The sequence below is a fragment of the Lepisosteus platostomus genome, chromosome 13, assembly GCF_059453375.1.
Source record: "Lepisosteus platostomus isolate fLepPlt1 chromosome 13, fLepPlt1.hap1, whole genome shotgun sequence".
Taxonomy (NCBI): domain Eukaryota; kingdom Metazoa; phylum Chordata; class Actinopteri; order Semionotiformes; family Lepisosteidae; genus Lepisosteus; species Lepisosteus platostomus.
In genome coordinates, this window is record NC_142623.1 from 37,497,064 (window position 1) to 37,521,210 (window position 24,147).

The window sequence follows — 24,147 nt, forward strand, 5'->3', positions numbered from 1 at the left end:
CTGAATATTTTAAAACATTCTCAGTACATGCTTAAAAGATTGAGCTAAAATTGGGCTAATTAGAAATCCTCCTTTTGACTGGGTAAAGTTTGGAGAGACTGATTTCTTGACCATGGACGAACATGCTAACACTGGAGATGTTAAGCAAAATGCAATATATAGGAATACGTTTTTCCCTGCGATCATGCTCCAAATAATTTTCAATTCCTACGTCTTAACCTTATGACAAGCAAATGAAAAATGATTTAAATTATACCATTTTCATTTACTGTGGCTTGAGTAAATTATTTTCAAAGATTAATAGCAGGTAATTTCATCCCATCCCTTTTGTAGAAAGTGCCTAATCTATGTTCTTGGGGCTGTTAAATACCTGCGTATAATGAGGTTTCGGAGTCACGAAACTTGTATAGCACATTTAAAAAGCAAAGGTTGAGAGGGGTGGTTTAGATCAACACTTTGCTCTACAACATATCTAATTTAAAGGTGAGAAGCCTGCAGCACTGAGCAAGTAGGACTGCATTCCATCTTCATGAGCGCAAAGCAAACCAAACTAAACGGTAATTTCCTTTGATCTCTTAAGCCATTTAAGAAATAATTGCAGTTTAATTGAATTTACATTTGTACATGTGTTAATAATTAATTTTTTCGTTTTTACGATGAATGATTCAGCTTCAGAAGGTTTATATTATTGGTGGCTAAGTATATGTGTGTTTGTGCTTTCATTCAACAAAGGGTCACATTTTAACTACACTCTTTTTGGAAGTATGCAGGGTTCTGATTTCGTTGCTCCATTGGAGTTGCTGTTTACTTCTGGTATTTTTCTCTGTCTTAGGTGTTTCCAGTAACTGTTTTAGGTTAAACTATTACCAGTCTAAATACAGTGCTTGATATTCTTGTGCTGGGAAAGTGATCTTTAACTAGTTTTTGAAGAAAAGGCTCAGTGTGCATTATATGTGCATCCTGGTTGTTCATGTAATTCTTGTACTTATTTATTTATATTTATTATTTTCTCGTAAGTTTTTCTTGATGCAAAAATCTTAAAATTTATTAGCATATGCTGTTTTATTTTTTGATCCCGACGCCAATATTTAGCATGAGTCATAAAATGTTCAGTTTATTTTTTTTAATTGATTCTTTTCAAGTCGAAAGTGTTTCAATATGAATCCCAACAGCTTTTCAGTCGTCAGTAATTTCTTGATTGCAGTTTTAAACTTAAAATATCAAACATGAAACTGAATATTAGCTTTCAGTAATATATATAGTCTTTGGGGGGGGGGGGGTCAAAATCTCCTTTTAAAGTTGAACAATTTGTATTTTTATTTTGGAATGTGCTGTAACCACCGCCCTGTTCTACTTTGTATAACAAATGATTTGATATCATACTCCTAGTCTAAGGTTTGTAGTGAAAAATCCACAGTGGTGTATAAAAAAGCAAATAAAACTTTTTAGCCCCTTGTCATATAAACCAGCATAGTAGTACAGTTTACTTCTGCTTCTGACTGAAGTCTGATGTGTTGAGAACAGTTCCCCGATTTTAAAATGTTTTTATTTAATTTTCTAGTTTACTTGTGCTATGACTCGCAAAAGGACAGAATCCATTAGTCTGATTTGTGTAAGAAGCTGTGTGTCAGAATTCAGAGGTTCATTTGATACAAATTAAAAATTGATAAGCTACATTAAAATTGCAAAGTAGCTGTGAATTAACAGACAGCATTTGTTTACCATTTTCAATAGAGCTGATGGTGCTTGGAACTTCTAACCTGTGTGATGAAAGACTGCATGCTGTCAGGGTATCTCACTTTACATATGTAATTAAAGTTTTTTAAGAGGACTTTTATAGTTTATCCATAATGAAATGTGTTTAATGAATATTTTGGCAGTTAATTTTAAATGCTGTTAAATGTGACCCCTGTATTGATATGTTGTCTCATTTTCATAATGGAGTTAATTTGTATTTAAAACTGCAGTTATCCCCTTCTAATGACATTGAGATTGCTTTCCTATTTCAATCATATGCAAAATAATGTAACTGTACAATTGTGTACTTTTTTATAATTAATACAAATTTAATTTCAATAAAGTTGTTTTTTAAAAATTTGGATTTCACTGGTTGTCCATTTGTAGCCTGGTTTTGGGCTTGTCCCCCACGCTAAATATGGTTGGATTAGGGGTGGCCTGGGCTTGAATCTGAAAATAGGACTTAGAAGTACTGAAGGTACAGTATTCTCTTTCATTTTTCCTTTAACCGTTTATCAACATTTTCTTTAAAGATTCTGGTCTGGTCCATTTTTAAGTTATGATATTTATCCCCTCTTCTTTTCAGCCTTCCTTTCCTTTCTGTTCTAAATACTTTTAAGGCACTTAATAAAGCTGCTTTTCTTTGTCCTTTAAGCGCTTAATGTTTTGGAAGAGTTCAGTTCTTTCCGATTGGGTCTTTACCGCACTCCTGGTGTCACTGTAGTATAATGTTACTTTGACAGTCTCACATTTTCGTCAGCGTTGCCAAGTTTTGTTTTTTTACCCTGAGCAAAAGGAAACGACATTCCAGGAAGACTTGGCTTAGGTTTTCTTCAAGTCTCGACAGCTCACGCCTAGGTTTGCAGGTATTGACATTGTCTAAAAAGTGACAATAAGAAACTGAAGCCACACTAACTATTCACAAGGAAATGTGGAAAGGGGGTGGGAGGTTTATCGTCACAGCAGTTAGAAATTGTGAGAACACATCATAAAACATTTTAGCGGTGTTTACATTTTCCCCATGTCTAAATGTCCCTCAGATACAAGCGGCTCTATTACTGCGCCCTCTGTTGACATTAATATTCCTTCAGCATCATTGTGAGCAAAGCTAGATGTGCCCTCAGCTTCTGCTGTTGCCATGGAAACAAAATGACCAGTTCTTTCCTTGCTGAGTCACTGCCTTCAGTGAAGGAGAATGAGCTCGCAGGTGGACAAGTTTGAAAGTGGCTGCCAATTTCAATCTGAGCCAGTGTTTTGAATTCCCTGATTAAATGTCATGAATTCTCTTACAAACAATATCCTTAGTTTCAGGTCAAAATATCTTATTTTCTTCCAAAATTGTATAGTTTTTCTGAGTCCAGTATATGAAGTTGCCATTTTATTAATCTATTGTATTGCAAAATCCTTTCTTTTAATGTGGTGCTCTAGAAGGAGAATACTGTACCTTACAGGAATGAAATGTGAGCCTCATAAAGGATATTTTATGCAGAAAAGGGATACTGCAGATTTAAAAAAATGAGAGCAAGAAACTTTATTGAAGTTAAGATTTTTTGCAGCACTCTCTTTGTGTAGTTATGTTATTTCAGGACTTCTTGTATTAAAATATGCCTTTATATTTGATGGAATTTAATTTTGATGTTTTTCAAGGGAGCTGCTTAAAATATCAATATATTCTGTTTTGCTTAGTTCTTACCATGGAGATGTTTCTTGCAGTAAAAAGTGAAAGGGGTGGACTGCAGTGAAGGTTGAAGAATGACATTTTTAAAAATTGTGTCCATTTGGAAGGGAGACATACAGTTATAACATTCACAAGAACAGCATTTTGACATGTGCTTGATACAGCCGCATCAGCTGCGTTTGATTTGATTAAGATTAAATACCTTTAATCTAAGGCGTTTGGAGTACGTGTTCTGCACGCATACCCTCAGAGGCAAAGAGGCTTTTCTGAAAATTACGTCTGAAGTTGGATAAACCAAGACATAAGTCTGGCATAGCCACCTGTGCCATAGTCCGAGTACAAATACCATTATAGGTAAATTGCTGCCTAACCGTTTCCCTTTTTCTGCCTTTCTTCTTTTCATGCCTCTTATTTCTTTCTCTGTTCTGGATATTACACTAAGATCTTATAAACATTTTATTATGCTGATAAATGAATTAGACAAATGCCAATTTCTGTATTGCATAATCTTAACTGTACTATTGTTTCCTGTGTGGTACCTCCCACTGTCATCACCAAGTCTAATTGTTACTGATGGGTTTGGCCTTGAGCCAATGATTAGCTCCCACTGAAGTTTGTGTCGCCTACGTTTTTCTTTATAACCTGTCTATCTTCAACAGGGAAACTCTTAAGTGCTTATTTTAAGAATGCTCTTTAAAGATTGTAACATTTTTAAATGGTCAATTGCAACTGTTATAACAGATGGAATGTGACTTTCAGTTTCTCATAACTGAAAACAAATTGTCAAATTCACTGGACCTTTAATTCACAAACATTTCAGAGCACTGATCAGGGAAGTTCCTGTTAGTGAAACTTGGGTAAAGTCAAAGACCTACAGCAATCGTATACTTCCAAATGTTTAAACGCTTGTTTTCTCAAAATTGTTTACATTTTTATGTGTACAACAGGATATGACATCAAAGCTGGGTACATAGCGCTGTGATCATTAGTGCTGATTCTTAGCCTCTCCTGGGTCCTAGGTTCCCTTGCAGACTGGTTTGCTTTCTGTGTGAGAAATGCATGGCCTTCCCATGGTCATTTGGGTTCATCACCATGCTACAATTTCCTTCCCCCACCTTAAGACATACTGGCTGTTTGATGTGCTGGCTGTGTTGGCTATTCTAAGTTCCCTCTTTCTTTGCAGCCCTGTCTAGGGCAAGAGCAGTCATTTATTTGCAGTCCTACCTTTGCCCCCTGTTTCTGGAATGGGCCACAACACTTTCTAGGAAGGAAGAGGATTTCTCATAACAGATGGATAACAGAAGTACAGAAACATATGTGGCCTCTACTTAAAGAGATGTTTTCTGACTTGGAAATCAGTGATGTGAGGGTGTTTTAAAAGCCATGTTGACACCCTTATAACATTAACTTCTTTAAGTCACATTGGGATATTCATCGTGTTCATCAAAACATGAGAAGATTGTTAAACGTATGAACAGGGTAATATGACTTTCTGCACCTAATCCATGGATCCATTTTCTGTTTAATTCCTTTGCAAATTTGAACTTTTCATATACATTTTCTGTAAGAAGTTTTAGATTTTATGCTGCATATAACATTTTATGTAAGTGGCTTTTTCGGCAGTTGGCAGGTAATCAAGAAAGCTCGAGTAAAAAAAACAACAACTTTGTTTTGTAACGTAGCTCAGCTGGAGAATAACCTGAAGACACTGGAAACCTGCAGATCAGGCTTTGGAAGCCCTGACACCGAGATTGTCTTTGCCTTTTGAGGATCTGTCTTGTTGCCCATGGAGCAAAGCAGCATGTGTGCAGACTTATACACAACCACATACCATGTGGTTTACAACATCACTGCCAGAGGGCCCTGGTACCAGCAGAAAGATGGAAAGCCAGTAAATCTAGTGAAGACAGAAGTCTTATCGGGTCTGAGTGATGAAAGATAGGCAGGTGAATTCTTACACACAAAGACCTGGAGTTTCTGTTAGTTTAAAGAAAAACAAAAAGTGGAGTGCTAAACTCAGTTGAAGAAGATATCAGTGCCGTATGAAAAAGACCTGAGTGACATTTACCACATTCCTACAAACACGTCTGTCACTCTGAAGGCCTCGACACTGTCATGCTCTTCCTGTTTCCTATCAGTCAGTCTGACTGTTGTAGCCTATGTTTTATTGTGGCTCTTGGCACGTTTCACACATAGCTGCGCTCTCCTGGCTACGTCAACAGAATTTTTAGGCTACCCAGAGGGCTTCAGCCCACTTCAATTGTCAGCTAACATCTGCTAAAATTATATTATTTTGCTTCTTGAACAAAATGGCATCTCATCTGTGTGGCTGTGAGGTTTATGCATCTTGACATTGGCGTATATGCATATTCAGCACCCAACCCCGGCAGATTGAAAAACAAAAAGGTTAACAGAAAAAGGAAACCGTTAAAAGAAGGACAAAATTTAGCTGTAAGAAGCATTTTGTAACGACCTTAAATCTGATAGTTTTATAGACCCTCCCCCAACCCAAGGTAGTATACAAAAATGCTGTTAAGCAGTATTTATTTTGTATTTATGTATTGTGCTTTTAACCAGTTAATTTTTCAGTTCCAGAGATGCAACATAAATTAGCTGTATACAAAAATATTGTGGCTACACTTGATAGATGTATAAAGAGTATGTCAGTAGGCTCTTAACTTTGTTTCAGGTACTGTATGTTTGGCTTTGGCACTGTTTTTTGTCGGACTTAAATTTCTTGCAAGAGAACAACATTCAGTAAGTATGCTGTGTAACACTCTAGATACCATTTCTCACTGTATGGTAAAGACGTTATGCCTATACCATATCAGATGATCAGTGTACAAGGTGAAAATACAAGGTCCTTCATCCTTTGAACATGACTCTATTGCAAATGTAGTTTTTAAAGTTAAACATTTATTCTGTGAACTTTTGTATTATTTGGACTTTGAGACTAGTGGTTTATTCAGGCGGTAAGTCAAATGCAGTCATATTTTAGCTTTAATTGATTGTCAATTCCATGGGCGTTTGGGATCAGCAGTGCACCTACAGTTAATAAAAAAGCACAGCTCCCTGTCAGATGTTGTGACCATATGTAGATGTAATAGGCAGTGAGGAAGCAGAGCGGAACAGCTGTTAAGTTACGTTACTAGTTACGTCCCACTTATCTAGAGTGAGCAGATTGACCAAACAAGCCCCAGGAACGTGGTGACAGCCACATGGAAAAGTTTGCAGTTTTGTTCTCAGAGCAGTTTTAATGAGCACAGCCTACATTTTTAACTGGATACTGGTGGCTTATAGGGACAGTTCAGTTTCAGTTAGCTTGTGGTTTCCTCTGCTGTGTGAAATGAAGCTTGAAAAGTCTTTTAGCAGATATTCAAGCTCAGATTGTCTTTTCCAAGCAGGAGCAGCCTCTTATGTCTGTAACAAAAGGTTTTAACTATTTCCTGGCACTGCTGCTGACACTGAGACTAGCTGAGATTTATCTCCTTTCCTTGGGTTTGACTGTTTTTCCTCCTGTTGTTGTCCTGTTTTGTCTCCTGTTGCTTTGGTTTATAAGTAAACCTATTATGAAAACCCATCCAGAATTTACTGTCAGTCATATATTGAATATATATATGATATATACTGTTAATAATATTACAATCGCACAGCAAGCTGGTAATATAGAGAGATGTGTTCCGTGACCCTCAGTATACCATGTGCATTCAGCAGCTACTTAGCATCAACAACATTCTAAAATGTATGGAACCTTCTTTATTTAACCTGAAAGTTAAAATGGGCCAGGCCAAGAAGCACAAACGTACACAAGATATAGCTTACAAATTAAAAAAATCTTGGCTGAGTATTTTACAGGCTTTATACAAAATGGTTAAAAGGAATCTGTACATACTGTGCAAAAGAGGAAGAGTAATAAAGTTTTCTGAAAGATACCTAAGTTTATAGCATTATTTCTAACCTGTAGAGAAAGAGATCCTGTGCTCATTGCACAATTGTAAATTCTTTCTGTCTGACTTTCATAGCAGCAAAATATAATACAGTTCCTGTTGGCACTCCTTATAGCAGGTTGTTAAAACCACAACTACTACACCTCCTAAAGGTGGTGTAGTAGCACTCAGGCTGGGTCACGGAAGTGATTTGCGTCCTGGTTTTTGGACAGCCATGAAAAGGAGGACTAAAGGAATGAGAATTGCAGAAGGTTACTATTGTTTAAATCTAGGGGTATATACCAGGCTTAACAAACACAATGAAATAGGTAGAATGCATTGAGCATCTTGGTGTTCTGTCCTTGGGGAAGATTTGTTTTCTTTTAATGTTTTTACTTTTAAAAAGTGTTACTACTAGCTCAGTATACTAATTGGTGATATTTTGACATTATTTTCTGAAACTTATATATATATCCTTATAGAATAACACAGATATTTATTGAGTATGTGCACTAGCTTTTGACATGGAGATCACGGTGTTATTACTTTTCAGTGTGTCTGAAAAGTTTCTTCTTTAGAACTCCTGTACTTTTTATTATAGTTCTGCTTCCAATAGTTAAATATTAAACCAATAAAAGAGATAACATCAACTTCTGGTTATTGAGGTACCAAAGGTTTTAAAAGTGTAACCTTAAAGATAAAGCCATGCATGTAAATAAGGGTCAAGTGGTGTTTACTATCAAAATGTAGAATTCAATTCTGAAACGACGCACCCTGTCCATCTTCTGATACATGTTGCAAGTCTTCGAGGTGAGTCATATTAGGTCATATTTTATATTTAAATATGTGACACAATATCCTAAAAAAACATGAGTGGTTGGCTTACCTTTCGCTGCACTGTACTCTGACATTAGTTATAGCTTGTCTAAATCATACTTCATATACCATCCTATCGTGCACTTCTGCTTGTATTTAGGCCTCAGGCAAACCAGGGAGAGGATTGAGAGAACAAGGATTCAGAATGTATAAGCGATGCAGAAAACTCAGGGATTGACAGGCTGGGTGAGCCAAGCATGAGATTGTTCAGGGGGTCTGAGTGTTTTTTTAACATGACATTACAGTTTGGGATTACCCAATTTATTCCTGGAAATGGATGTCAAATTTCTTCAGTCACATTTTGAAATTAAAGGGGTAGGTGTATCTTCAGGCACAGTTAGAGCTGAAGTTAATATTAAGACCTCAGGCTTGATTTTTAAGAATAAGCTTAAGCAGACCAGAAAACATAATAATAATGTAATAATGTTTCTTTATTTTTTTTTTGACATGCATACATGCCATCAAAAAACCTTGTCTACAGTAACTTGGTGAAGACATATCTGATTTTTTTTTCCCTATAGGTGGACATGAATAAAATTTGGTTCTTGCTATAATGGTAAGGCTTTAAGGTGTGTTTTATGGAATTCCACTTGCTATCTGAAGACTGCTGTCACACACAAGCCTTATGCACCTCTCCTTGACATTTTGCTTAAGTAAATGATTGCCTAAGGTTAACTGGGATCTAAATTCTAAAGCAAACAAAAGCAAACAGGCTGTTGCTGTGTATAAAATAGTTCCTCTGTCATATACCTAGCTGTCAGTGCCCCATTCTGTCTAGGAAGTTATTTGGATAAACCCACAGAGATTATAAAGTCCTTCTACTTAAAAAGATCACTTGTAAAGTTTAACTGAACTAGGGAAAGTAATATTGTAATATATGATTCTCAGCCCAGAACAGATATCAGAGATACATGCTGTGTGTTATAGAAATAATTAATAATAATTACACTTGTATAGCGCATTCCTGGACACTCCACTCAAAGTGCTTTACAGGTAATGGGGACTCCCCTCCACCATCACCAATGTACATCATCCACCTGGATGATGTGACGGCAGCCATAGTGTGCCAGAACACTCACTCACATCAGCTATTAGTGGGGAGGAGAACAGAGTGATGAGGCCAATTCATAGATGGCAATTATTAGGAGGCCACTGGGAAATTTGGCCAGGACACCTGGGTTACACCCCTAGAAATGTTATATTTGAGTTGACTTATGGAAATATGATACTGCCCCATGTAGTGGTACATTGCTTAATAATTATAATATTGTAATTTGAATTGAATTGTCATTTTACTTCTGTTTGTTATCACAGAGTCTTATCTTCATTGCACATAAAAACATATTTTATACAATACTCCAGTTTCAATATGGCATGAGTGAAAAGAGGGAGAATTGGAATATTATTAAATGTAACTAAAACATACATTTAGATAAAAATACTATGCCTTCAAAATTCTGCTTCACTGTTTTAATGTTAGTTTTAACTTCACGTTTTTTTTTCTTTATTTGTAATAATTTGGATAATGCTGTAGAAGAGCTGTGTTACTTCGGAGACAGGATGACAAGAGCCCCATCTTTATTTTTTGTCTGATCACCCCTTATATACCTGCTGACTTATTTTTTTAAACTTGCTGGCATGTGTTTCTCACCCTGAGGTGTGCATTGCCATAGTGAACTGACTCCAGAAGATAATCTTTCATAAGAATGCAATATTTACAGACACCCTTGAGATTTTGATACTTGTTAAAAAATCATTATATGTATATATGTGTTTTGAAGAACATGTCACTTCATTTTGACTCAGCTGATGTATTACAGTATAGAGAGTTTTTCCTTGTGTGCAGTGTGAGTTTTGTTTTGGCCTGAGGACACGTACAGTTGTGTTTTAGTTTGAAGTGCAACATAGCAATTTAGAAAAAAACATTTTTAGAAGCATGTTAAATTGAAGATGTCGTTGTGCATTCTGTTCTAGAATGTGCTGTATCAGCTTCTGTTTGGGCTGAAGTACAGTGTATGTCATACGCACAATGAGTTAATCACAAGGTTACAATGACTTGGCGAAAGGGATAGCTAAGTGTGTAATAGTCTCTAGATGAGATGCGATTTGTATATATATATAAAGACCACAATAAGCTTCTGCTTTCCTGCAGCTGACAGATGCCACTGCATACTCTTCCATTTCTCCAATATGTAACAAACAGTTAAGCCTCTGAGCTCAGACTAGATGGCTTTGTGTCTGGATATGCTACACTGAGCTTTAGAGGTAGAAAAAGTAAATGGTTGGTTTTATGTAGGCAGATGAATTTGAAGATAATGAATGCCCTAGAAATTTTATTTCTTTTCTATAATGCTTGGGACACAGATTGCCATGAACAAATTTGATTATACAGTACCTACCCCTCCTTTTTTTAGTAAGTACTTCAGGAACTTTATCATCATTTACACCAAGTTACTTTTAGAAAACCTTTTAGTTTTTGCTTATATCCATTTGGCAAAGAACATACATGGAATGAACTTGTGTTGGAGACATGTTTTACAAAAACAATATAATATTTAGAATACTGATCCTTTTTTCTTTTAAATTGAGGAAGGTGTTAGAAATGGGATATCCCAATTAACTCTACACAGTTCCCTTGCTTTTCTCTCATCCCGGCAGTCCTAGTGTTCATCACTTTTTTCTCATTGTGCTTGTCTCACACATTATAACCAAGGCAGCATGTCTGTTAATGAAGAGAAACCTTGTCACAACCTTTCCTGGTTACCAGCAGGGAATACATATCATCTGTATTCATATAACCTCGCAAAGTGCTTGGCAGCTGCCATGGCTTGGATTACATTTGGAAAAAAAGGATATTCGGACAAGCCAGGTACTAAACTGGTTATTTACTTTGTGATCGTCTTAACAGCGGTGTGCACCCATCTCTGAAATGGAGATTAGTACAGATTAAATGATCCCAGATCCTCTTTATGATATTTAGCTGGTCTAATCTTTCCACTAAAACAAGGAAAGAGGGGTGTGTGGGAGGGGAGGTAGAGAGTTGTGGCAACCTGCCAAGTCGGGTCTTTATTATATTGTAAGCGAGGTGCATCCTAATCTTCTGCAGCTACACGTGTTGCTCTGTGGGAGATGGTGGGCGTTGCTTTCATCAGTATGCACACAGTCTGATCTGTGACTGTGACACATACCAGAGAGGTACTACTACAGTCTGCTTCTTGCAGCACGTTTGGCAGGAGATTTTGATTTGGCGTCTCATAACTGATCCGCAAAAGAGGGCTTTATGTCTTAAGAAGATTAATTAATACTGCATTTAATGTATTAACCTAGGAGATTAGCTTGGAAGAAAAGCTTATAGCCATTATATCCTCTTGTCCAAAAATATTTTTAGTTAAAAGTTTAATTAGAATGCAGACACTGGAATTCTGCTTTCCATCTCTACATGTCCGTCAGAGTCAATTTCATAAAGAATTAGTATGCATGTACGGACTTTGGATACGTGGGATTTCTCTGGCAGATTAGTGCTTTTAGAATAAGCCACTCTACCTCTCATTCACAGTATTTACTCACTATTTGTTATGTACCACTTCAGTTTCACTGGTTTAAACCAGTAGAGCCTTTCTTTAGAGCTTAAGGTAAACATTTCTAAAGGGGAAGAAAGTACTAAAAGAAATTACACAAGCAGAAATTTAAATACCTCCCAGACACCTTTAAAATTAAAGTGTGTAGACTTTGAGTGAAACAATTAGCATAGACTGATCTTTTTATGTTAACAGGAATAAAATGCTTTGCATTAAGCATCAGGTTTCCATTTTAATTTGTTTTATTAGACAGTCTCACAAGTACTGTATATACTCTTATTGGTTTTGTTTCCTGTTGTACATCCCAGCACCATTGTACATGGAAGAAAACATATGCAAAACTGTTAATATTTACACTCAACTAACACCATATTACAAAATTGAACATTAGAATGCCCTTTCTGGTTTGTTGCTGAAAGAATGTGTTAATCAATTTTGTAACACAAGCCATTGTTGTGTTTTGTAAGTGTGGTGAACACATTCTGTGGACACATGAAAAAAGGAATACACTTTACTTGGAATGTATTTCTTATCATGGTTGTCATGATTGATTTAAATCTCGTCGGCAATTTCAAATTCCCTGTTTTTCTTTCCCTAGCTTTGCTCAAATGTTTAAGCACTAATTAAAAGCAGTCTGTGTTTGTCAGAACTCTAGGCAGCAGGGGAAGGTGTCAATATGTGAGGTAAACAATGAGTGTTCTTATCTACTGTAGATAAATCTCCATAGAGCTAGAGTTGGGGGATGGAGGAAACTGAAGGCATAACGGATATGCACTTCAAAAGCTTGGAACTTGAAGTAATGAATGGGAAATATTCAAAGAGACCAGATTTAAGGGTGGTAGAAATCGAAAAACCCCTTTGCCCTTTCTGCTTTCCACAAGAAAGAGTCTACATTAAGATAGTGAAGGGACTGCCTGGCACAAAATTGGAGTGGGTGCATTAATTGTCTAATTAACAGCTCAAGAAAGGCAGAAGTCAGGAGCCCTACTGATTAACAACTTTATTGAAATGTTATTTGGTCATTGCCACCATTTGTCAATTTGCACAGATGGCTTCATGGCTTAAATTACAAGACTGATCAAGGCAACGAGGGCGAATGCGATTTTTTGCATTAGGCCACCACACAGGCTTGACTAAAAAGATCTCTTTTTGCTCTGATATTTCCTCCTTGGAATTGCAGAAAGAGAGATCCCTTCAAAAACCGTGCCTAAAATCATCTTTTCATAATCAAAATGTCACATAACACTGCATAGCATCTCCAAACTTTAATTTAAACTTTAATTTAATGTGTTCTGTGGACACATGAAAAAAAGAATACACTTTACTTGGAATGTATTTCTTATCATGGTTGTCATGATTGATTTAAATTTTCTGAGGCCCTTATAAACCAATGAGAAAGAGACAATAACAGTTATTAGAGCTAGTAAGTTTGTATCAGCAGCTTAGTTTCCAAATGCATTCTTGAGGTGTTCCTATTATTAAGTTTTGTTTTAATATATTTTTTGCTCATCTGTAAACAACTTATAAAACTGAAGGAATACTTTTTTCAGACTGGTTTTCAGCCTAGCAATCTTGAAGGGAGGTGTTTAAATAGTACCTTCTAACAATATGACGGATAATTTGGTGGTCTCTTGCATAAGTAGTGCATCATTTTTCCTGTGAACTTTATAAAATAGAGAACAATAGAAATTAGTTTAAAATATATAAAGCGAAACAAATTCAGTCCGCCTCATATTTGTTTTCAAGTCGTTGCAAGTATTTCTGTGACATGATAATCTCACAAATCTGTCCCTAAGTATTTTCTCCCATTAGAACATGTCTTGTTTAGCTAAGTGGCCCATATCATATTTTTTGTCTCCCTGCAGTTTTGAAATGCTGCATTTTTTAACTACTGACTGTTGTGTAAGCGATACAAGGATCGGAAGGAAAGAAGAAACTAGGAGAGTGGCAGAAGCAGTTCTCCTTATCCTTTTTAAATTATGGTTTCCAGGTTATTGAGCAAATTCCATTTCACAGAGATAAGGGCAGTGACTGCACTCTTGATAAGAGATGCTACAGTGGGCGGATCCTAGTGGAACTCTCCACTGTTTCTCTCTGAGGCTCTTAGTCCCACAAATCTTCCTTTTCCAATCCTCTGCTTGACCTGATCTGATCCTTATTTCTTCTATTTCTTTCTTCATTTCCTTTCTTTTGTAAATTTCAGAAATTCACTATAAGCTAAGGAATGAAAGGTCTTTGGCAATTTGACAATTGATGTATTTTAAATATGTTTCTTCTGTATAGATTATCCAATGTTTCATTCTTAAATTATAGTTTGTTAGTAATAAAGAAAAAGGTTTATATAATTAAGATCACAGGAAGTAAAGCACAGGAGATAGATTGCTGAATTCACTAGTGCTTTCTCAAATTAATTTTGAATCCTGTTTCAGCTGTTCATTTGACATTGTGAATGCTTACAGAGAAGTCTGCCAATTGCTAATAAACAGAAAATATTTTCTTTTAATATATTAACTGTCTTGCACATATGCTTTTCAGATATATATTAGGGCGCTTATGACTCACCCTTGGAACAATTCATGGTGGGAATTCACAATGTTCTTTGGAACAAAATGACATTTTTCAGAGTGTGATTTCTCCTCAAAATAAAGAACATGGAATCTGATTGAAATGTTTTATGTTATTCCAATAACGAATATTGTGAAGGTATAAGATATTCTTGAACTGATATCTTTGGTCAGTATTGAAGTAGTTAGTAAGTAGTTTTTTTTGCGTAATATTAAACCTCTAACCAGTTTTTTTATTTGGCATTTTGAAAGTTACTAAAGAACTTTCAAAGGGGAGCTGTGGAAGCATGTGAGCTGCATAGACAAGTAGAGGTTAATACCATGCTGAAAAGTCATACGCTCTAATTAAGAAGGCTGGACAACTGACGTTTTTTTTTCTTTTTTATACTTATCAGTATGGAATTAATTTATACTTGTGCCTTAAAGTAACTGTACTGTGTATAAAAAAGAAACAAGTCAACATGTAACTCACTTATAATGGCAGTGGCACAGCTTTCATCAGCAGTGGGTGTGGCCACTATTGGAAGCATTACAAGATGTCCTTTGTGACTCATAGTGAGCTCTATTGTAAATGCTATCTTGTGAGATCCTGTCCCACTCCTCTCACAGAGCCCAGAGAAGTCGGATGTTGGATGGTTTCTGAGCCCTAAATGCTGAACATCATCCCACAAATATTAGGTGAGGCTCAGAATCTGACAAACAGGGCTTCACTAGGTAACTGTCAACATCAAGAAAGCAAGCCATAAGCATTATGAGAACACACATTGTCCTGCTGCAATGCTGTTATGTCAGGATAAACATAAAAGGGGCAGACAATGAGGCTTCAGAACTTGATCAATGCAATGCCTTGCAGACAGGTTACCATCAATCACTCCAATTAGAGTTCCATAGTGACTAGGCACTCCTGCCCACATCATCACGCTTCGACCTCCTCATCAATATTGGCAAGGTGTCGTACTGTTTGTTTCCTGGGTTATGGCCTGTTATTGAAGGACTGTCTTTGGCTGTAAAATTCTTGCCAAGTTAGATACTGGTAGTTATGAACAATCCAAATGGCAAGTGACAGTGGGGTGAGTTAGTCTAACCTGTTATACCATATCTCTTGATATACATCATATTGCTCCATTTATGCAGTCTTTTTTTTCCCACCAGACTTCAACAGGTTAAATCACCCCATCACTTATGTTCAGTTACTAATGAGGTGATTTATGCAATAGTCAAATGATGTTCGCAAGTATTTAATCCAAAAAGGTGCGTATATGATTTTCTAAAAATAAGTAGAAAATAGGTCCTTCATTTCTGTGCAAAGTGTTTTTTAGATTTGAAGCACAGTAGTGTTTAAAGAATGTTGTTTGTCACAATATGGAACTAAACCCCAACATCGCACAGTAGTGTATTAAACTTGTATACTGTAAGAGGTTTTAGTGATACTTGTACTGGATTTAAAAAGAAAACATGTTTTCAAATCTTTATCCTTAATTAAGCCTTTAATCATAATTTGTATTAAATATTTTAGGTCTCTCCCACTTGTTTGCTTGTAATTCTAAAATTTTCAACCCGTGGAGGAAGTTTTTATAAATCCTCAGTAAAAAAGACACACAGATGGACAAGGACTAATGACGACTTTCATGAATAAGTCAGTTTCGTGTCATCCTGAAATGCCTGGGTTGTGATTGAGGGTTAGTCTCTAGGAATTAAACTTATCCAGATTGATTCTAATGTCCAATGCAAATCCCCTCTCTCTTCCATACTGCCCTTAAGTGAATGCAGTGTATGTAGTCCTGCAAGTTGTTTTTCTGACTTTGCATCAGATTTACAGTTTTGAAGGATTAGGTGGCTGGTCATTATGTATGGAAACTAAGCTTTTTGAAACAAATTCACAAATGTGGCTTTAGCAGTTTCACAGACATAGTGACAAAATGCAATACATAGGTATATCCACACAAATTTAATTCATCTTCAGAAACTGCAGTTTAAGCAAGGACAAGTTTATATTCGATAACTGGTTAAATCTTCCCTTAGCACACTGAGTTTAATTGTATAGATCTTTCCTGGACCCAGATAATTCATTATTTTGTTAGTTATTCAGTGTTATAAATGAGTTACTATATGAATCTTTGATTTTGATTTTATGGATAGAACCCGTATGTGTTTAAACTTTTAGGTGACATTAGCCACATGAACACTGTAAAGTTAAAAAGTCATAAATTTCTCATAGAAGTCTTTTCTGAAATAAGAAGCTTTAAACATAAGATATCAATTCAAGTTCATAGTTAATCCAAAATGGGAGGTGGTAATCTTATTATGTTCCTTGTCTTGGTTTTCCCATTTGCATTAAACCCATTTATGTCTTCCACACACTTAGAACACAAAACAGACACACCTACATAGATAATTCCAGGTAAGGTCTAGTTTTGAGCTCTGATACACATCATAATTTTCATTTAGATCATTAAATACTATGTATATTACCAAATAGTCTTTCTTGCTTCTGTTTATTTTTGTCATAACTCTCTTATGAAAACACAATTAAGTGTAAGCTAGGCAATGATTATCTAGTCTTGTGAGCTGCATCTGTAGCACATTGTATTAATTAATCTAAGGACCTTTGGCTGTTTTTGCTATGTTTAATGTTGAGAGACAGTACTGCTGCAATTGCAAACAAGAATGAAGATGTTCCATCTTGTCTCACATTTGCATGTGTGTTAATTGTGGTCAATAGTGTTATCTGGAATGCAATTTAAATGAGGTCCAACATTTGCTGACAGAGGAAGGATACCTGATCTTTGCTGGGACTGAAGGTTTCATTTGTAGGGAGTAGATGCTCAAGAGTTAAACCTGGTGTAATGGAGGGATCAGTGGAAAGCTGTTCAGCTGGAACAATGAGAATGGCTCTACTTTGCTGTCTCCACACTAATGTGTAACTGAGAGTTTGGTAGATGATTGACAGACCTCGCAACAGCAACTGAGTTCATCACACAGGGAAGCAATATCTGATGAGGCATCGTCCTGGAGTGGCAGCGGATTGCCCTCTGGTGAAATTGCAGGCCGATGTGGAAGATGAAACACCCAGACGGAAAAAAGTCAGACGTATATGAGGTTTAACTCCTAAATTGCTCTGCTGTTTGGAAAAAAAAGTCCTAAAATGTCCTCTACATTGAGCAACCTTTACTCACCACTTACATATAATCCTTTCCCTGATTTTTTTAAAAACCTGTAGGTATTTCTAAAGTAGCAGCCTGGTAGGAAATACCAACCTTGTCATTCTTTAGTAGCTTAGCAGGAGAGTCAGCTACAGTATGTCTGGCTGAATGCCTTTCTAATCTGTTTTCCTTAGCATTTGATGTTGATGCCAGAGAGTTTATGCACATTTGCCCCCAGTTTCTGAAGCCATGGAATACATGATCTGTAAGATTTAAAATAATAAAACAGTATTTTTTGTTTGCTTCCAGAAAAGATATACAGAAAAGCATTATGTGAAATGAATGTTACTCTTTTGCATATCTATGTGTATTTTTATTTAATATGGACATTTACACATGGTTAAAGAAAGGAAAATAGTGATCATCAGGTTGCACGTTGTTTTCTGTAGAATATTCTCTTAACAGTAAGGGAACAAAAAAGAAAGAGTAACACGTTTCCTCTTCCAGTCCTTGCTTGCAGCTGTTTTCTTCAAATGAAGAAAACCAGAAGAGCATGAAACACATCAGAAAAGTCTTATAACCGAATGGCTTAAACGAGTTTCAATTCAAATTTTTTTTCTCATTCTCCAGAGTGGGTGGTTAAGCATCTGCAAAAAGCCTTTCTTGCAAAATAAGAAAAAATCCACTACTCATCCAGTCTCCCACAAAATCGTATGGCATAAGGGGTTCTGGGAGGAATTTAGCTTTCATGTTTTTTTTCCCTTTTCTACTGCTTTCTGATACAAAAAAGAAAAAGGGAAATTAATTGATTTTCACATTAACCAGTGATGCATTTTTTATATGCATCTTATTCCCTGTCCCCTTTCCTTGCATGTTTTTAACTGAAATACTAATTTCTGAGTGAAATGTTTCACATTCTTTTGGCTGGTTAATCGAATTACACTTATTTTCTACATTAACTGGTAGCTCAGAGTTGAAAATTGTCTTAAATAGATTTGACAGAAGTGTACCATGTGACAATCTTATCACGTTAGTCAACATTATCCAGACTCCACAGTCCTAGTGCTTCTGTTTTAAATCTCAACTCATTTCTTGACTACATTGCCTTCTGATTTTATTACTCTTTTTTAACAGTCCCACTGTGCAGGGTCACACAATTTTCCCCATCTCTGTTTAATTCCCTGAATCTTAACTTTGATTTTTTTTTCCCCAGACCGTGCTATGATAGTACAGCAAAGAGTTGCTTAATTAATTGTGTGTCTGGCTCTTTCTCCGTCAGTGCAGTTGCTTTTCCGGTGGTTTAATTGTGCCTTTTGTCATCGGTCTGTGATGGCACACTGGCAAGGTCTGACTGCTCGGGGGCATTCTAAGACTTTCATCCCCAGGAGCTGCGAAGAAGCAGTGGAGTAGCAGCAGGCAAAGGGCACAGTGGCTGAAGAGAGCTCTGAAAGCAGGAATTTGTCTCATGGGAAGACAGCCTATCATGCTCACTCCAGATTGGCAGGAAAAGCACTGGCTCTGTGTCAAAAATGGCCATCGAATTAATGGCCTGAAGTGATGGGTACTGATTAGTTCATGCATTTTTGCTCTTTTTTTCTATCATCGCCATGGGATTTCATTTCTAATTCATATTTTTCATCTTTAATTTGTACACTGTATAACTGCCTGTTGGCCTTATTTTCGGACCATATAATTAAAATGGCGTAGTACGACCAGTTTAGGTATTAAGACTACAAAATCTTGATTTTCCTATTTTTTATGTTGTCAGTTTTGAGTAAAGTATATTTTTCATTGTGTTTATATGAAAAAAAATGTACATCTATAGGAAAATTAAATATAACCCTCTACATGTACATAACTTTGTCATACTAAGCTCCTCAAAGGTATTTCCTTGTGCTGTAATAGCATTTCAAACCTACTACCTTATGTGCAGCAGATTAGTGGTCTTATCAGTAAGCAGCTTAAAACAGCCTCTATTCATGATGCAGGCCTTTACATTTTCTGCATTTTCACACCCACCTCCTTGCATATCTTTGGGAGACCACCTAGGGAAAATGTGAGAAAGGTGAGCATCATTAAAAGGCAAATGTCTTTCTGGATGCAGAAATGGCGCCAGACAGTTGATCTTATTACTCAGCTGGCAGAGAAGTGGAGCTAACCGAGGGGCCGCCTTTTCAGTTCATGACCAAGTGATAAATCACCCTTTTAGCAGATATGAAAGAAACTTAAAATGCAGAATGATAAGCCCACATTGACCCAGCCACTCATAATTACTCTAAACATTTAAATCAAAGCTCACACGCTTCTAGGCCATTGTTGGAAATTGATTATAGATGTCGTTATGATATTCATTTTTAAACCTAAAAACTGTGCACTAATACATATATTTCACCTCATAGAATATACACTACAAAGTTGGTAGATATAGATCATAGCTTTTAAGTTATATATTGTTGCGCATAAACATTACACTGAAACATTTGTAAGGGACTTGTTGTGTTGTGTATCAGGTTTGGCTAAAGTACGGTATTCTTTGTCACAAAAAGAAACACTTGTAACCTTCCAAATGAGAGAAGGTTTTCTTAAAGACATATGACTTATGACATAAAGACTGTGATTTTACAGTTTTACTGAAGGCTGATAATTGTATGTACTAGCCCATGTGTTGAAGAGTTCAACACCCACATTAGAGCTGATGGCAGATGTTACTTGGCATCCCCCCAAGTAATACAAATGGTAGAAATAAAAGCTTCGACTGACTTAGAAACAAAAGACTGGAGGATATTTAGAATGATCCTTTTGTTTCAGTCCTTCTAATGGGAGACAATGGCGCACTCATTCACACCTCTGGGTGTGACTGCTTGTCCCCCAAGGACAGCAGACTATTCTGTTTGCCTAAGCATTACACTAGAAGTTGTCATCTCTGTAATCAGTCATTACATCATTAGTCAAATGTCCCAGCTGTTAATCAATGGAAGTGAATGGAATGATAATATTAAAGAGAACTCACTTTTTAATTTGTCCAAAAACAACCTTTTACAATAGAGCACAATTGAATATATCTAAAGCTTAATAAACAGCAATAGTTAATTTGTTTCTGATTTGCAGGATAGTTAATGAATATGAATGGTCACTATTCCTGACAGCAAGCAGTAACAGCTGCAATTAATTTTTTTCCCCCACATAGAAATGCAAACATTAAATATTTTGTTACTAAGTAATTTAGATATGTTATCACAAACTACTGTTCCAAGCCACATTCTGATCCTGTGAAATAGCTTGTGTATAACTAGAACAAATTTGTAAATATAGGTGACAAATGCAGTGTTTAGTCATGTTTGCTTTGTGCAATGACTTCGCATTGTGTTCAGTCACAAGCAGCATGAGTAATGGGGGTTGGGTACTCTGGTGCTCATGGTTTACAGGAACTGTTTGATTTAGCAGCACGTTTTTAGAGGCAAATAGTTGCTTCGTATTGCAGAACTGCATCGCTCACCCGGGTCCATCCGCCAAGTGAAAAGACAGAGGATCTTTCCGAGAGGTCTTGAAAAGGAGTAGGAACTAAGCCAAAGAAAGGTCCAATCATTCCCAGTCTTTTGAGGTTAAAGGCTGGCTGCCTATAGAAGTGGTAGTGCATGCCGCAGTGTGGAAAGTTACAGAAATTGCCTATGGAATTGCCATGAATACTTGCCACAGGAACTCCAAGAACGCCTATTCAGTTACCTTATTTAGTAAAATATATGCAACCTTTAAAGTTTTAATAAATATGTAACTTATTTTTTATGCATACTATTTTATATGGAATACTTGTGTATTTCGTTTTCTTTTTTTACTGTGCTAGAGAAATACGATAACGTTTTATTCTCTTGACATAAAATGGCTGTTTCTCTGACTGCCACCTCTTGTTTGCAAGTCCCTGCTTTTCGAGGGTTAAAGGTCACCTTGTCTTCCTCTAACCCTAGCCTCAAAGCTTGGGTATCCCAAGTTTTCAGAATCGATAGACACCCCCGTTTATAAAATAGTCACAATGGGCCAGCTTTAAAAAGACAGACTGCAGTGGTGTTAAGATGTTGTCAAAAAGTGTTGTTTTTTCTTCCGGCTTCCAAGTGTTGTCAGACAACAGTGATAAAGACTGAGGAAAATGTATTTCATCTGAAAAGAGGAAAAAAGGAGCATATACCTCCTATTGCAGCTTTCTTTCCAGAATCAGTCTTACTGCTAGATTTACAGTGCCTATAAAGAACAACAAGGTTGACAAAAATGAGAAAGCAAAGGACCCACCCACCCTAGGAGTCTTTCTCATGGTTCCATGGGATGATTTATATCACATAGGTGCTGTGGCTCACACTCTGTGGCTTCAAAAGAACATTTACGCTTCTTGATTGATTAGTGAATGAATCTATTTGAACAAACTTCCTGGACTCAAAAGTCCAAGAAGTCACTGAGTAATTTTTTTGCTCTCCATAAATAATCTTTGAGTTACACTGTGACATTGTGTCATTTAACAAGTTACTGGAACCCACTAGAAAATGTCAGTAGTACCTAGCACACATCTGGTATTAATTACCTTGGTTTGTGTGTGCCCTTCTTGTGAACAGATGCAGTAGCCTTTTATCACATTAGAATGTGCTATTAAAAATAGATTGACTTTTATTTTAAAAAGCTTGTAGACAGCCAGCATGAGTGGTGGTTTTTAAATCTGATAGAGGGAAACATGTTTGAAACCTTGAGTTCTTCAAGATTTGTTCCCTGACATTGCTTGTTGTGTAATAGAAAAACATTTATTTGAATCATTATTCAATAACAAAATAAGTTGTTGTATAATACCCATTCCCATGCCAACCCATATCAGCATTTGTGTAAAATAATTATACTTTTCTACTCATTATTCATGTCACTGGGGGAAGAGGCAGCATAATAGTCTGTTTCATAAATATTGAAATATTCTGCCATAAATTTGGTTTTATTTGTGGAGTTTTCATAGTTCATTGCAGCCTTGTTTTACAAAAAGGAATACTAAATAATGGTCATCACTTGCAGTCACATTAGAAAAGATATTGATAAAGTGCAAAAAATGTATACCTGTGGCTTGCATGTTAACAGATGTTGTAATATTATTTTCCATTTTGTAAAGTTAGCAGTTCTGATGCTTTTCTTTAGCTATTAATTTTTTATCATGCAGCTGTGCACATTTGCTCATGCAAATCACTTTTTAATATAATTTATTCCAGTATGTAAAGCTAAATGCTTAATAATGATAATAATTCCTTGCTTTCATATAGTGTTTTCATCCCAATGGATCTTAAAGTGCTTTACATGTAGAAGGAGACACACTTCTTCCTCCACTGAAGTGCAGCACCCAGCTCAGTGACGCACAATGGCTGCCGTCATATCATCCAGGTGGGGCTGCACATTGGTGGTGGTGGAGGGGAGTCCAGAGTTACCTGTAAAGTGGAGTTGAGTGTCCAGAAATGAGCTATATAAATGTAAGGAATTAATAAATGTCACCTGCTCATTTGGCAATGATTTTACGTGTATTTAAACCTTATCATCTGACATGACTGGGACAAACCTGCTCATTTTTCCCTCTTCTTGAGTTAGTTGATTGACACAATAGCTCTGTTGAAGAAGATAACTTTATTTGGCTAACTTGCTCACTCAAACAGGTAAAGCTAGCACACAGTTTATCTAAATAATGGATTGGGAAGCCTAACAGATGTTGGTAGACATCATATCGAGCAAGAAAATGAAAGCTATATCCCTCACCACTTACCATTCTTTGCCAGAATTGCTAGTTATTAATAGCCAGTTCTATGCAGTGGGCCCCTTTGCCACCCAATATTTCTGTGGGTTGAATAGGCTGATTTATAGTACTTCATTGTGACACTGAATATGAAAATATTGCACTTGTCTAACGTCACTGTTGTCTCTGAAATTGCATTTCATTGGTCCATTCCTCTTGTTTCTCAACCCTATACCACATTGGCTGTAGTATTTATTGAAAAGCTAAAGCTTCAGGTGACATCATGGTGGGCTATATGGAACTAAAGGTGAGAACTAAAGGTGTCATCTCCTCCATTCAACAAAATTCTGCTTTAGGGTTGATGCCATTTATTTATTTATTTTTTGTGTGGCCACTAATTTGGATCAAGTGATCACGTTGTAATCAGCCTTAGGCAAGAAAACCTTAAAAAAATATATGAAAGGGAAAACAGCAGCACGCCAGCGCGCCAGCTGTCAGTATCAGCCATTTCTTAGAAGGTATTGCGAGAATAGTCCTTATTCACACTTCCCTTGGTGTGAGAAGCCTTGAACCCATGATGCACCATCTTTGAACTCACACTTTCTCCTCCAGCATCTCTCAGCCTGAACAAAATAAAATAAAATACTGATACAAAGAGATGGATGGTGTTGGCTGGCAAAAAGTAAAAATCTTTTAATTCTCTCCAATGATGGCTCACCTGCCAGTATAGCCAAGTGAATTCTGGAATTTTAATGACTCAAGTCTGTAGTATATGGCCAGCAGCCTAATCACCCTGCAACTCATAACTGGCAACCCACTGAAGCTAATCAGGTGTGAGCCTGGTCAGTACCTGGATGGGAGACTTCCTGGGAAAAACTAAGTTTGCTGCTGGAAGAGGTGTT

At 36.5% G+C, this 24,147-nt stretch overlaps 1 protein-coding gene across 1 annotated transcript in view; it reads left to right on the forward strand.

Moving 5' to 3' along the window:
• The window catches only part of LOC148650563 (protocadherin-1-like), a 166,673-nt gene that overhangs the window by 9,953 nt on the left and 132,573 nt on the right, over positions 1-24,147 (forward strand). The window lies entirely within an intron of this gene.